At 37.1% G+C, this 14,769-nt stretch overlaps 1 protein-coding gene across 23 annotated transcripts in view; it reads right to left on the reverse strand.

Annotated features, from left to right (window-relative positions):
- Nucleotides 1–14,769, reverse strand: part of six3a (SIX homeobox 3a) — an 88,867-nt gene that overhangs the window by 14,043 nt on the left and 60,055 nt on the right. For 6 of the 23 annotated variants that reach the window (XM_073919298.1, XM_073919296.1, XM_073919300.1 and 3 more), the window contains 2 exons: nucleotides 3,211–3,260; nucleotides 1,704–1,909 (listed from right to left, as the gene is read on the reverse strand). The exons of 7 other annotated variants lie outside the window; for them this stretch is intronic. The gene's annotated coding sequence lies outside the window, so the exon portion shown is untranslated. Of the gene's footprint in view, nucleotides 1–1,703; nucleotides 1,910–3,210; nucleotides 3,261–3,498; nucleotides 3,605–14,769 lie in introns of all 23 variants that reach the window. 10 more of the 23 variants (XM_073919299.1, XM_073919288.1, XM_073919290.1 and 7 more) reach the window with 2 other exon arrangements.

Genomic DNA, 14,769 nt, shown 5'->3' on the forward strand with positions numbered 1-14,769 from the left:
CAGATAGACTGCTTTTAAAAGCCAAGACACTTGAGCAAAAATCTTCTCAGCCTGTTTATACATTTTTTTTTTTATCTACAGAGATATGCTTATGTTCAACACTTGTTTCAAAGTCTTCCGCTGTCACTCTGAAAAACCTCAAAGTAATGGTCAAACAGAAATAAGTGGACTGTATTTTTTGTTTTTGTAAACTGACACGCTGACTTAATGCCAACACTGTGCTCATTAAAGGTTATGTTCGTTAATACATTTATTGATGATTTGTTCTGATTACAAATTGAATTGTAGTTTGCCTGTCTTTATATGTGTAACATGTCATGATTTGATCTGTTTGATCTGACTCATGATTTATAACTACTGTATACAAACAATAAACAAGGTTATTTCCTGCATTAAAGTTGTTGACCGTGCATATATATGACAAAAAAATGTATACCAAATAAAAAAAAAGAATGCTACAAACATTTTGTGTTTTGGTCAAAATTGTTTACATTTTGTTATTACATTTTGAGCATGACTGTGTGACTTATCATGAAATAGAGTAAAGTATTAAACTATAATTTGAAAACATTTTAGTAAACTCTTAAAAAAGCTTAAAGGTTCAAGCACCATACCAAACTCTATGGGGGGACTAAACAAATGGTAATAATAAACATTTACAAAGCGATGTAAAGGGCCAGAAAGTGTTTAACAATGAAAGTGTGTGATATGACTAAAAAGTGGTCATAAACAAATATTTTCTCAATTCAAAAAAGTAGCAGTTTGCACCCAGAAACTGTATTCAATGTTACTGATGCATCATGACTTAACAAGTAAATAGGCATCCGTGATTCCATAAGGAACATTAAACAAACAACTTTTGAAAAAAGTTATAAAAAAAAAAATAAAAAAAAAAGAAAATTAAAGAAAATTGTGGAAAAAAAGAGTTGTTTGGATTTTTTAAAATATTGTTCACAAATTGTTCTTTTAAAACTGTTCACTTTATAAGTGTGACGTCACACAAAGTGGCTTCTGGGTCAAAGCACCATATCACACTGTATGGGGAGACTAAACAAATGATGACAATTAACATTTACAAAGCGATGTAATACTTTCGAAAAGCACAATTACAATATATATATATATATATTCTCTGTCCGAGATGCTGCAAATCTAGAGACTGTTGTGTACACCATGATTTTATATAAGATTAATGATATTATGATTATGATATTACTAAAAAGTGGTCATAAATAAATATTTTCAAATGAGTTGCGGCTTGGATCCAGAAACAGTATTTCATATGTCACTGATATATCATGACTGAATAAGTGGATAGGCATCAGTGGTTCCATAAGAAACAATTGAAAAAACACCTTTGATAAAAAGTTGAAAAAAATATAATGTGAATAAATGTAAATAAAAGCTTGTTTGGATTTTTTAAATATTGTTCACACTAAGAAACAAATTATTCTTTTAAAACTGCAGACTGAAAAGCTATTTAAGGAACAATTGCATCATAGCAAAAACTATTTTAGAACCTTAAAATTAGAACCGTAAAAAAATATACTAATAAATTAAGTTTTTATTTTTCATTTCAATTGCGGATTCAGCTTTGCTTTTAGCTAATCATTTCTTACTTTTACTATAAAACTGCTGTATAACTCCAAGTGTCTTGAATTGCCTCTAGTTGAAGATCAGAACATGTAATCATGAGGACATACCTAGAATGCATCGGCTTCTGACAGAGCTGACCTTTTGTGTCAGTAATCTTTCCACAGAAGTAACACTATTTCCAACCCATTCAGGTACAAGATGGCTGATTAATCTTCTCCTATGGCCGTCTGGGTGAAGGTCCAGCAATTGTGACTCTTATTCTCAACCTCAAGGTGGTGCTGATGGGGAGAAAGGTGCTACTGTAGTGCCAGCACTGTAAATATGCACATAAGAGGAGTGAGTGTAAGACTTCCCAGCAAGCATTTTTTGTTTTTAAAAGATGTCGTATAGATGTCTAATTGACGTCTAAACATAGTCGTCTTGGCTAAAACAAGGCTAAATTTAGGCTGTCACTGGAAAATCTAATAGACTTCTAATAGAATGGGCTAAAACTAGTCATCAAATGAACAGAAATGGATGACTACACATATAAAGTCTGTTTAATCTGTCTATTTGATGACTAGTCTAGTTTTGGCCTATTCTTAGATTTCTATTAGATTTTCACTGACAGCCCGAGTTTAGCCTTGTTTTAGAAAAGCTGTCTATGTTTAGACGTCTATTAAACATAAAATTGTTTGCTGGGTTAGGGCCCTGACACACATATAAAGTATAGTTGGAGATATTTTTTGTATTGTGATTTAATGTTGAAGAAACACAGCATAACATTCATGTGAAGAGGTTGTTGTCAGTGTCGCAAGAGTAACAAACACACACACAAACGACACAACTGCTGTCACTGAGGGACTGGACGGGCTATTTGGATATCTGCAAGCTACTCTCAATAGTGCATGTCCACACATTTCTACTTGTAGCCTGTCTGAAAAGTGCTTTTCCGTGTTAAAAAAAAGTTTTTCCCTTTCAATAAACTCCCTTGACGCTGAGCTACTGCTGACAGAGCACTGTGTCTGAAAATCTCTCTCCGTTATGATATCATGCCATGAAAATAAACTGCCATGGAGTCACAGCCTTATCAGCGCACACTTCTGAATAAACCATGTACTGGGACAAAGCACGATCTACATTACAGCACAGCGCAATCGTGCATTAACTCTGTGCTACTTTTAAATGTTTTTTAATCATAACTAATTAATTTAATACCATACAAAAGCACCAGGCCCGCAAAGAGGGTGGAGAACGGTGGCGAGATAAGATTTCTATGAAATAATTTTCGCTAATAGTGTCAGTGACTGTAGCACTTCACTGCCATCAAGGCTGCCTTGCTTTAAATGAGAGGACATGTAGTAATCATTATTCTTTAATTTTACTTCAAGGAGCACATAATTAATTCCTCATCTTGAACTTGGAGGGAAAAGCAGAATTCATTTAGTGCCATGCAAGATAATGTGAAATCGCCTGCTATGGTCTGTTGATGCTGGGCTATTGCCGTCCTGCTGTTACAAAGCAGACGCTGCCACAGCAACATTATAGAACTTGAGTACTTTATAAAAGTGGGTTCAAAAATGCTGTTAATGCACTGGATGGGGCATGAAAAATGAAGAATTAAAAAATACTGACCAGGATGGATTAAACCATGCTTGTGGAGTTTAAACTGGTGTCTTGGGGACCTGTTTGGGGGAATAGCAAATCTATATACTTAATCAATATAAAAATAAAATCATAAGTAAAAAAATAAACACATTTAAAATTATATAATTATAATAATTAGAAATTAATACACACACTATTATTGTATAACATTCAAATAAATGAGCAATAATTTGTTTTAAAAATGTTAATAAATAAAGAATAGGTTACAATACACAAATTAAAAAAAATAATAATAATATTGAAATGAAATAGTACATTTTCTAGTGCTGGGTTGTGGCTGGAAGAGCATCCACTGCATAAGACACATGCTGGATAAGTTGGCGCTTCATTCCGCAGTGGCATCCCCTGATTATTAAAGGGACTAAGCCGAAAAGAAAACGAAAAAATGAATGAAATAGTAAAAAAAAAAATCCAAACTACATATTTGAACCAGTTTATAATGTTTATTTTTATAATATAAACTGGGTCTCTACTAGAAACTTTATAGCTGCCTTTTTTATTTAGCTGCCTTTATTTTTATTTTTAAGAGTCTAATCACAGAAAAAAAGTATGGCGCCTAAAGCATGGAAAACTCAAACTAAATCACTGACATTCAAAAAGGTGGTTTATTCATGTCTTCAAAAAGGTAAAAACATATACAGTTGTAGTCAAAATATGATTTTTTTTTGTTTCTTTTTTAAATATTTCTTAGATGATGTTTAAGAGACCATGGAAATTTTCATAGTTTTTTTCCGATAACATTTTTTTCTTCTAGAGCTGTGGTGCCTAAACTATTCCGTGAAGGGACAAAAACCAAATATCATTGAGAGCCGTGGACTGAAAATACACAACCCAAACTAAACTACAAAACATTATTACATTTATAACACAGCAGAGTTCAATGCTGAATACACAAATGCTGAATACAGAATCTTATAGCAGAATCTGCCTTTCCCTTGATTCGCTCATCAAAGTCTCTGCATTATCATCTACCTGTCGCATGTACATTTTAAACAAAATCTGATGAATTTACACCATTTAAATTGAAATATTTAATTTCAGATAGCTTTTTTGTAATGTATCCTAACAATAAAATAAATGGTCACTTTATTTTGATGGTCCGTTTTTTTTTAATTTAAGTTACATTGCACCTACATGCCAACTAATTCTTTTTAGATTATAAGTAGACTGTTGGGTTGGGGTTAGGGTTATTGTAAGTTGACACGTACTTGCAAAGTTTCTTATAGTCAGTTAAATGTTTGTTGAAGGAGCATTATAAACATATTAAGCAGTCTACTAATACTCAAATGGACCATCAAAATTAAATGTTACCAAAAAAATAATAATAAAAGGTTACATAAAATTAAATTTAAATTACAATTTCTAAACCATTCCCATATGGGATGGCTGACTTAATTAAAGGTTACCAACAGCCAGCTTTGGCCCACAAGCCCTAGTTTGGGAATCTCTGTTCTAGAGAATGTCTAATTAGTTTGATTTTGGCTAGAATAAAAGCAGTTTAATGAAAAAAACATTTTAGGGTCAACATTATTAGCACCCTTAAGCAATATTTGTTTTCGATTGTTGTCAGAAGAAACCATTGCTATTGACCTTTTTCTTCAATGCAGAAGTGTGCTCATTTTTTGCTATTGTTTTAGACCTTCCGATTATGAACTATATGAACTATAGAATGACTATAATAAATGGCAGTTAATGGTCAACTAACTTGAAACGAGAAAACTTGCTCTAACAAGTATTTGCATGACTATACAGACAAAATAAAATAAGACAATAAGAAAATATCAGTTTGCAACATCAAGCAGCATAACGATCTGTTTTTAACGTCTAAAAGTGAATGGAAGTGAATGAGACTGTAAGTCTCAAGCCAAAAACATTCAATTGGCTGCACCCGCTCGTACGCGGAGAATAAGGTGAATACAAAGATTTGCCTACACTGTAAAAAACAGATAACAAACATAAACAAGATAACAAATATTTGTATTGCTTTTACTTAGGTTAATCAGTTTTAAACGTAATGTTTTAAGTTATACAAAGTCTAACTTCATATTTTAGTCAAGTTAAAAAATGTAAGTTGAGATGACTAGAAAAGTCAAAAAAGAAAAACTAAAAAGTTAAGACAGCAACATTTTTTTTTACAGTGTAATTACCCTAATTTGCTTAATTAACCAAGTTAAGCTTATAAATAAAACAGTATCTTAGTATCTTAAAAATATCTAGTGAAATCAGCTATTAGAAATTAGCTATAAAAAAATGTGTTAAAAAATCTTTTCGTTAAACAGAAATTGGAGAACAATATACATATATATATATATGACCTTTCTAAAACACCAACACAACAAAAAAATTACAGAGGGTCAGAAAGAACTACATCAGAAAGTCCCGTACTGTGATATCCCATCTTTCTCACGCACAACTGATAGGTTGTAGTTAAATTATAGTGTAGAGTTGGTGACACAAGAATGAATGCTGTCAGTTGTAATACAACACTGAGATCAAAGGTTTAGCAGGCTAACAGTCAGTACAAATCTTCATTATTGTCTTAAAAGACGATGACGAAGATGCAGGTGTTAAAAAACATTAACACCTTCATTGTCTCCGCCTGATTCTGCCAGAGATTTTGTTACACATTAAATAACTGGAGAATCCCTCATGACAACAGCTTACTGACCCCGACAATGTTAAGCATCCAAATGAGATGTTAAGAATGAACATTTGAAAATATTTGTGTATGACACAGAAGAATGCTTAGTGCTTAATCTGACTTGGAATGTGACACACACACACACACACACACACACACACACACACACACACACACACACACACACACAAAGTTCCCAGGGAATATTAACAGGATAGTTTCCTGCGAGAGCTGTCAATCTGAATTGAAAACCAAGTCTGAACAGGGTTGTGTGATATGTGTGTGTTTGCAAAAGCTAATCTGAGCCTGCGCACAAGAAAAAGCACTAAGTGTGTGAGGTGAGGGTTTCACTAATATTTTGACACACACAGGTGTCCTGAATTGAGGAAATTAGAGAAGCCTTGTGTTTGTGCGTGTGCACTCGGAATAAGAAACCAACGTGCCTAGGCAAAGGAATTGGGTGTTCTACTTTTAGCATCTCTTAATGCACAAAGGCCACGGATTGAGTTTCATCTGTCTCCAGTTTACACAGGCACTAATGAGCAGGCGTGAAATTGGCCGCGATTAACTTCTAAGCACACAGCCTGTTGGAGTGAGGCCTCAGGCCCTGCCTGAAGCCTGACCGCCATCGTACTTCACCACGGAGAGGCATCAGCAATATGAATGATAATCTGACAGACTGACACTTTCGCTAGGATCAACGAGAAGGTTGAAGAATCACTTTTAAAGCCCTCTGTAACACGATCAACCCTTCTATCGGCATATAACCAGCACACAACATCATTGCTATCATTTTCTCCACTAATGATGGTTATGCGGGCGAGCGCGCATTGATGCCCGTGGGCTGATTGTGTAAATGAAACAGAAAACGTACAAATTACATTGTCAATTCACATTTAAGCAGGTAATGCCGCCCATTCATTGCACTGGCTCGCGTCTCTCTAGTAATCTGTGACAGAACGACACGTCGACGGTCTGCTAGAGGAAAAACACAGCAACAGGCAGCAGCAGTGCCTCGACTAGGCTACACCAGAGAAGAGACACGCTACGACATGAAAAATTCATCGCCCCTGCCTGCTAAATCACTGGGCTGTTTTAATTTACGCAGGAAAGAGGCCGTGTCGAAGGCCAGTTGCTGTTCTAATTAAACCGATACAACTCTCAGAATTGGCGCGCTCGTCTCGGCGGCGGCTGTCATCGCCCGCCTCGCGCATCTTCAGACTATTTGAAAATCAATTATCTCAACAAACCAGCTGTAAGGACTGCGTGCCAGCCACTTATTCCTGAAGTGAATAACTTATTTGAAATTCATTACGGCGCAGAAGGGACGGAAGTCGGGGGGTATTTATTTATTTATTTCCATTATTCATCGGCGTTCTTAAACAATACACAATCTCATTCTCATGGTCTCTTAACCTCCATGACTATTACATGATTTCACCAAGCTCACCTCCGTCATCGCCTCTGTCTGCAGTAACCTCGGCGGCTCTTTTCATTTATTTATTACATGCAAATCAAAGCACTCTTGGAGGTGCTCTCCCGTTTTGCATAAATACTGATGGGTGTTTGTTTGTGCCGGGTGGAGGGCGCTAAAGAGGAAGGGGGGTGCGCTGCTCAAAACATTATCTTTGCACCGTCAGATTGACCTAGCGTAAGAACCCGCTGCACATTTTGATGACATCCTTTTTTGTCACCTCTTTTGCAGGGTAGATGACAGGCCAGGGATGAGCTTCAAACTGCGGCGTGTATATGTGTATGTATGTAACAGGCCTGTGGAGTGTTTGTGTGTCAAGGACGTTAGCGGGGTGGACAGCTGATGGACACCAGCGTGGAGGAGATGTGATAGTGAGTTGATGCAATGTCACTCGTGCTCAGATCTAACCTGAGCTCTCCCTCCCCTCCCTCTCTCTCTCTTTCCCAGTCCGTCCTGTGCCTCAGTTCCTCCCTCTACAACTGCTTTCTCCCTATCACACTCCATTCCACACCCCCCTGCTGTATCTCTGTCTCCCTTAGCCTTGCTTTCCTTAAACCCTTCACACAGGATCAGGTCGCAGGCGTGAAGGGGGGGCCGAGAGAGAAAGAGAGAGAGCCAGAGAGCGCTTTATCAGCAAGTCTGCTTGATGGGTTTGTCAGCCGTGAGTCAAGCAGGGTCAGCCTGGTGACAGGAGGTGTCACTTCCCTGCATCACCGCCTTTTGTGCCACCAGCTGCAGTCTTGAGCACGCTTTTCACAGAACTGACTGGGGCTGTGCGCACAACATGTGTGTGTGTGTGTGTGTGCAGCGTGTGATCGAGATACTACTGCTTTTTCCATTTATTCCTCTGCCAGTGAAGTGAGGCTCTGCTGTAAGGGTGGTGTGCATAGAAAGAGCAGATTCTTGTTCTTCATTGAGACTGAAGAAGGTTATGGTGCCGCATGACCTAAGCCTGCACATGCATTTGTAGAATCTATTTGTTGTGTATATTGATCCAAGACACTAGATCCTATGTGTTAATTCAGCCTGCAATGTGCAGGTGATGGCAGCAAGCCTTTTCTGAAAATGATGTATCTTTGGCAGAATGTTTCTAGTTTTCTTTTCAATTTGTCAGTTTGTATGTGTTTATGGTAAAACATATAAATGGCATTGACTGTAAAACTATTTAAGGCAGCAACAATTACAGTATTACTGATTGAGCCTGAATTCCAAGATTTTTTTAATTAACAATGTTAAAATGCAAGCCTAATGAAGTACAAACATATTTAACTACGATTGAATTATCCCAGCCTGATCTAACCAGGAAACGTAAGTATTTTAAGTTTTGTCAGTTTAGTAGCTAATTCGTACGAATTGGTATGATTTTAAAAAAGGAGTAGCATTCGAATCCACCCTTAAACCCATTGGGGGATAAGCAAATTGTTCTAAATTGTATGAATGAGCTTGCACAAATTATGCATGTTCACACTAGCAACTACTCTGGCCCAATCCTAATTCTATATTTGTACCCCTACTCCTTGGCCCTTCAAACAGAGTGTGAAGGGGAAGGGCTTTAGAATTTACCCCTAAGAATTGGGACGCCACTACAGTCCTTGCACACATCATCATATGTCATTATGAGTTCTTGCTTCATATGAGATCAGACGATGGCTACTGCTGTAGTTATTCCAGTTGTATTATTTTTTGGTATTTATCATCAGGAAATCACTGAAGGCAACGATATCATGTTATCATAACGATATAATGTGGCGATAAGTTCGTAACTGTACTGTGCATTACAAAGTAACCATATTCATCAATGTAAACACTAGAAAACAACATTACTATTATAGCAGACACTGTAAAAAGGTCATTCCCAGCCACTTTTCTGAAAGGGTATTTGAGAGTCATTGAGTGACAGAATGTTGTGGGACTGCTGTACAGGAGTTATGATTATGGATTTTAGATCGCAAAATTTAGCGATTTTTATTTTAGCGTTTTTTTTTTTTTAAAGCAGGATGATAAAACATGAACACGGTTATGAATGTGTTAAAACATAAGCTTGTTTGTTGTAAAAATTTGTAATAATGACAAAAAATACTAACTTGTGCATCTCCTGACTTCTGTCTGCAGCCGTACTGCTGTTGTGGCTGGTGTATTCTGGGAAATTTTCTTACCCCTAGGTTTCGAGTGTGGTCCTGAAAAATTTCAGTTTCGAAGGCTATTCACCCCTTCCCCCTAGCCCTACGCCTTTCTCAAGATAAAGAAAATGGGGACACCACTACCCCTTCACAAAAACGCGCAAAACAAGGGGGTAAGGGGAGGGGCTAAAGGCCCGTGCACACCAGAATGCTTTTTGCTCGCGTTTTCGATTGTCATTTAACACCTCGTGACTAAATAAAAGGCACTAATGTGCTCGTCCACACCAACGTACAAAACACCAGGCGTAAAAGTGTAATTTTTAAAGAAACGTCTCATGCTCGTTTTTTTTTTTTGTTTTGAAACGCTGCGTTAAAACCTTCTCCACCAATCAGATTGGCATTTTTCTTCACATGCACGGAGCTGCTGAAGTTACAGTAAACAGCACTTGAAGGCGCTGAAGCACAAAATTGTCAATGCGAGCGCACATTGAAGAAGATGCCCAGAGACGATATGAACGCAGAGCTGCTTATTGCACTAGTGAACAATAATCATTTCTTCATTGCTAGAGCACGAGCTGCTACTTGAACCACACATGCTTTTTCAAGTCGCCAGTAACTTTAACAAGCATGTTAACTTTCTCTCTTCTTCTTCTGTGTTACAAGCGGGTGTCAGAAGTTTAAATTTGTGTAGCCCCTTCTAACATCAAGGTGTGATTTTGCATACTCTTCTGCTCAACGCCAGTGAAAATAGCTTGGGTTTAAAACATGAAAAGTGTCTAGTAAAACGCTGACAGTAAACGCAAACGAAAAGCTTCCCGGTGTGTACGAGCCTTTAGGGGTAGAATTGAGATTGGGCCAATGTAGATGCCTGTCGCTCTGGGTGGTGACCTGCTGCAAACGCAGGTCTGTGTAGGTATATACAGCATGGATACAACCGGCCTCTGAGAGAGCTGAGAGAGGATCACATGAGCTCTACTGGTGCTCCTATTGGCTGTCGCTCAAGAAAGTCGCTCTTCAATTGCATAAAGTTGAAGGATTCTCAACTTAGTCGCATTGCTTGACATGTCCAACTGGTTGTCAACGGCCGCTGACGCTTGCATAGACAGAGGTTGCCGGAAGTTGCTTGCTTTTAAAATGAATGGTCGCTTGTCGCTTTGCCATTGCAAGTGGCTCACAGTGTGAATGAGCCTTAAGCCACTAAATCAAAAAGTTATGAATTGTCTTTTGAGTTTGTGTTGTTTCATACTCTTATAGTTGATAAATAGGTGATGAAAGAGTCATATTGTGTAAAAACTCATCACAAATATCGTTCCGACAAGCTGAGAAAATACTAATACTTACAGTTGGTGGCCAGTGATATAACTACTAAACACACTCATGGTAGCTCTCGTCACTAACAGATTCAACAACATTAGATGTCATGTAATACCATACAGGACATAACTAATAAGAAGAAACGTTTCAACAAACCTCAAATGATTGTCACACATTAAGTGTCTCAGAATTCTTGGAATGTAAATTTTTGGATTCTCACTGTATTTAATAAAGAAAACTTCATGTTTACCAATTAACAATTAAAACCATAACATTTTTACAGTCTTTAATCATTAAAACCAGTATTTTTTTTTTTTTGTAGGTTGCTTTTGTTTTAGGGCTGCCAAAATTGTATAATAAACAATATTAGATTTTTTTTTTACTTTAATTTGATTTCGAGCTTTAAATACTTTTGTAATTCAGCTTAACTTAATTGATTTCTTAGTTTGTTTCATTTTTCACTTAACTTTTTTTTTAGTTTACAAAAATTCTTTATTTTGATTGATTGATTCATTTTCTTTTTGGCTTAGTCCCTTCATTAATCTGGTGTTGCCACAGCGGAATGAATGGTCAACTTCTCCAGCCCATGGTTTACACAGCGGATGCCTTTTCAGCTGCAACCCAGCACCAGGAAACACCCATACACTCTCATTTATAAATATACACTATGAACAATTTAGTTTACCTAATTTACCTGTACAACATGTCTTTGGACTAGTGGGGGGAACCGGAGCACCCGGAGGAAACACGAACATGAGGAGAACATGCAAATTCCATACAGAAATGCCAACTGACCCAGCCAAGGCCCAAACCAGTGACCTTCTTGCTTTTCTTGCCGTTTTCATTTTGATTTTCCATATAAATTTTTGGTTTAAAGGCTAGTACACAGACATATTGCAGGTAATTTACTCACACTGAGATGACCAGGTGAGATTTTTTCATGTTCCACAAAGTCACCCATGTTTGCATCAACATGAAGGAGAGGAAATGATGACTTATTTTGTATTTGCAGTTGAACTATCCCTTTGACAATGAGTGTGTTTGCATGCATGTTCTTAAGCCGATTATGCTTATTAAGCTGATATGTGTTATGTTATGTACATGCATTACCTGTATTGATTTCATTAGTTAAAGGTCAAAAACCTCAGAAAATCTGATCGGAACAGGTAGTTTTTTGCCTAATAGTTACCCAAGTGTTGCATTGCATGAAAATCCCTTTATCGGTATTCATGATGAATTATTTCTGCTTTTCTGTGCATGTGAGTTACAGTTCTCAGCATATATAAGTACACCCTGCACAAATCTATCTTTTAAAATCATATTTTTAATAGGAAGCTATACAATATTATATTTGTGCATATACATTAGATTACTCAGCAATGAAGCCAAACCTGGAGCTTATCTAACAACTTACGATAATGTTACAAAAAGTAGTACACCCAAAGTTATATGTTTTTGAAAAATATTAAATACAAGTTTTAAAAAGAGGAAAAATCAAGAGAAGCCAAAAAAAAGTTAAGATTTAGTTGAAATTTTGTAGGTTGTAACCTTTTTGCAGTATTTTGCTTGAATTAAATTGTTTTATCTTTTAATTTCTAAATAAGTTTGGTGAATAAAATATTTTTTAATAAATGTATCTGTTTAATAAATCTGTTTTGTTTAAATCAGGGGTCACCAATCTGGGTCCTGGAGGGCCGGTGTCCCTGCAGGGTTTATCTCCAACTTGCCTCAACACACCTGCCTGGATGTTTCAAGTATACCTAGTAAGACCTTGATTAGCTTGTTCAGGTGTGTTTGATTAAGGTTGGAGCTAAAATCTGCAGGACACCGGCCCTCCAGGAACAAGTTTGGTGACCACTGGTTTAAATGAACCAAAATACATTGCTTACAGTATATCTACATTACAATATCTACTATTGCTTATATCTATAATCATTTTTAAAATGGGGTGTACTCAATTACAGTATGCTGAGCACTGTGCATGTAATACAGAAGTAAGAGTAGAAAACATGGCTATTAATCATCATACATGATTTCCATCATGACTACCCACTTCCACCAGTCCTTACTGTAGACATACATCCAGCTTGAGCGGGCACTTCTAGACTGGGTGGTAATATTTTAGACACTTCAAAGCTTTCTTGTCTAACTACAGCACAAAATCGTTGTCGACTCATGCAGCTAAAGCAGAATGATCAAAACATAAAAAGTGTAACGAATGATAACGTTCAACAGCACAGTTTCAGACAGATTTCCATTCATCATTGTTTGAGCTATTGAAACTTCCTGTGTTTTGGCTGTGATATCACTGCCAGTGAGAAATTTAGCTTGCCTTGCAATCCCAAGTAAACGTGTTTTTCTGCATAGCCAGTTTACTGTTTTGCATGAAACACACAAAAAAAGTTTCTGAAATAATGCGATTTTTTGTAATTCTCTGCTTACTTTGTGCTCGTAAACACACTCGCTAACACCGATGTAAGGTATCCTGTAAGTGTGTACAGGGTTGTCGCTGCGGTGTCCATGGCGTGTTCTCAGTACAGTAATGTAAGATTAAGTAAAGGTGTTCTCTCATTCAGCCTCAGGCTAGGGGCTCACAGGAAATCAAAAAGCAGAGCAGAACGAAAATGGGGTCAAATTGCCTTTCAGCCGCCATAATCTTCAAATCGTTGGGAAATTACCTCAGGAGTAAGCGCTAGCAATTTGTTTCTATTCTGAGTAGTGGGATGAGAAGGCCACTTGAATTACTTAATTTCAGAATTTGACGAACACACAGACATGCTATGCACCACGTGTGCTCAGAAGCGCTGAAAGGGAGTTGTTTACATGCAAAAAGAGAATGGGAGCTGCAATCGATGGCCAGGCCATTACAGGATATGCTTAAATGTGGCAGAAACGTTTTAGCAATTTAGCAGTGTCCAGATTCTGCAGGAGGAATTATTTGATCAATATCATTGCTGGCTAATAGACAAGAGTAAATTATATGATCAATGCCGCTGCCCTGTGTGGGCAGGACAGTGATATATACCTTTGTACACAATTTGTCCTTGTGCATGCTTGTGCATGTATGTGGCCAGTACTATTTTGTGATGTCTCTTTTCAAGTATATTGTAGCTTAAATGTTCATTATAGTTAAATGGCATCATCGTTCAGACAAACTGCTGGATATAGCAGGGTATTGTGAATTTGTTCACTTGTGTGTTTTCCATTATTTCATCGCATATTCAGTGGCAGGGCTAGAACTGCTATTTCAGGGAGTCGACACAAACACACTGTAGGCTATATGGTGGAAAGATTCATGTAGAGAAAAATAAATGTTTTTAAAGAAAGCTTAAGAGACACTGTTACATTGTAGTACCTGAACTGGCTAATTAAGGCTACCAAATGTTAACCTGTGGAACACTCACAGCTAGCCCACTTCCCCATAGCTATTAGCTCACTAAATTCTATAATTGGGACTGGCTGTGTTTTCAGGTTAAGCTGAACTGAATCATTTTTACTTTAACTACAACTAGATCAGTATTCTATCACTATGTTCTTGTCGGCCTGACAGGCTTCAATGTTCCAATACATTAAATATTGTTTTGTCTTTTAATTCTCTTTTTCATCTACGTTAAGCATTGTAAAAATTCTATAGAAATAAAGATGAAATATGTGGTTTAAAGGGCACCTATGGTTAAACATTCGATTTTTCAAGCTGTTTGGACAGACATGTGTGTAGGTATAGTGTGTAGACCATCATATTAGGGTGATATACACACGCCCAGTCCTTTTTTTTTTTTTTTTTTCAATTTAACATCATGAAAACGGTGGACCAATTAAAGCAGTTTTAAGACCGACCACAACTTGACGTAGGAGTGCGGTCCCCCCACCCACCAATACTGTTTGTAAGGCACGCAATACCTCAGGTTGTTGTTTCACATTCGCCATTTTCAAAGCAATGAAAATGGTCAAAGCAATGTCACCAAAAAAACACCCTT

Source organism: Danio rerio, chromosome 13, assembly GCF_049306965.1.
Source record: "Danio rerio strain Tuebingen ecotype United States chromosome 13, GRCz12tu, whole genome shotgun sequence".
Lineage (NCBI taxonomy): Eukaryota > Metazoa > Chordata > Actinopteri > Cypriniformes > Danionidae > Danio > Danio rerio.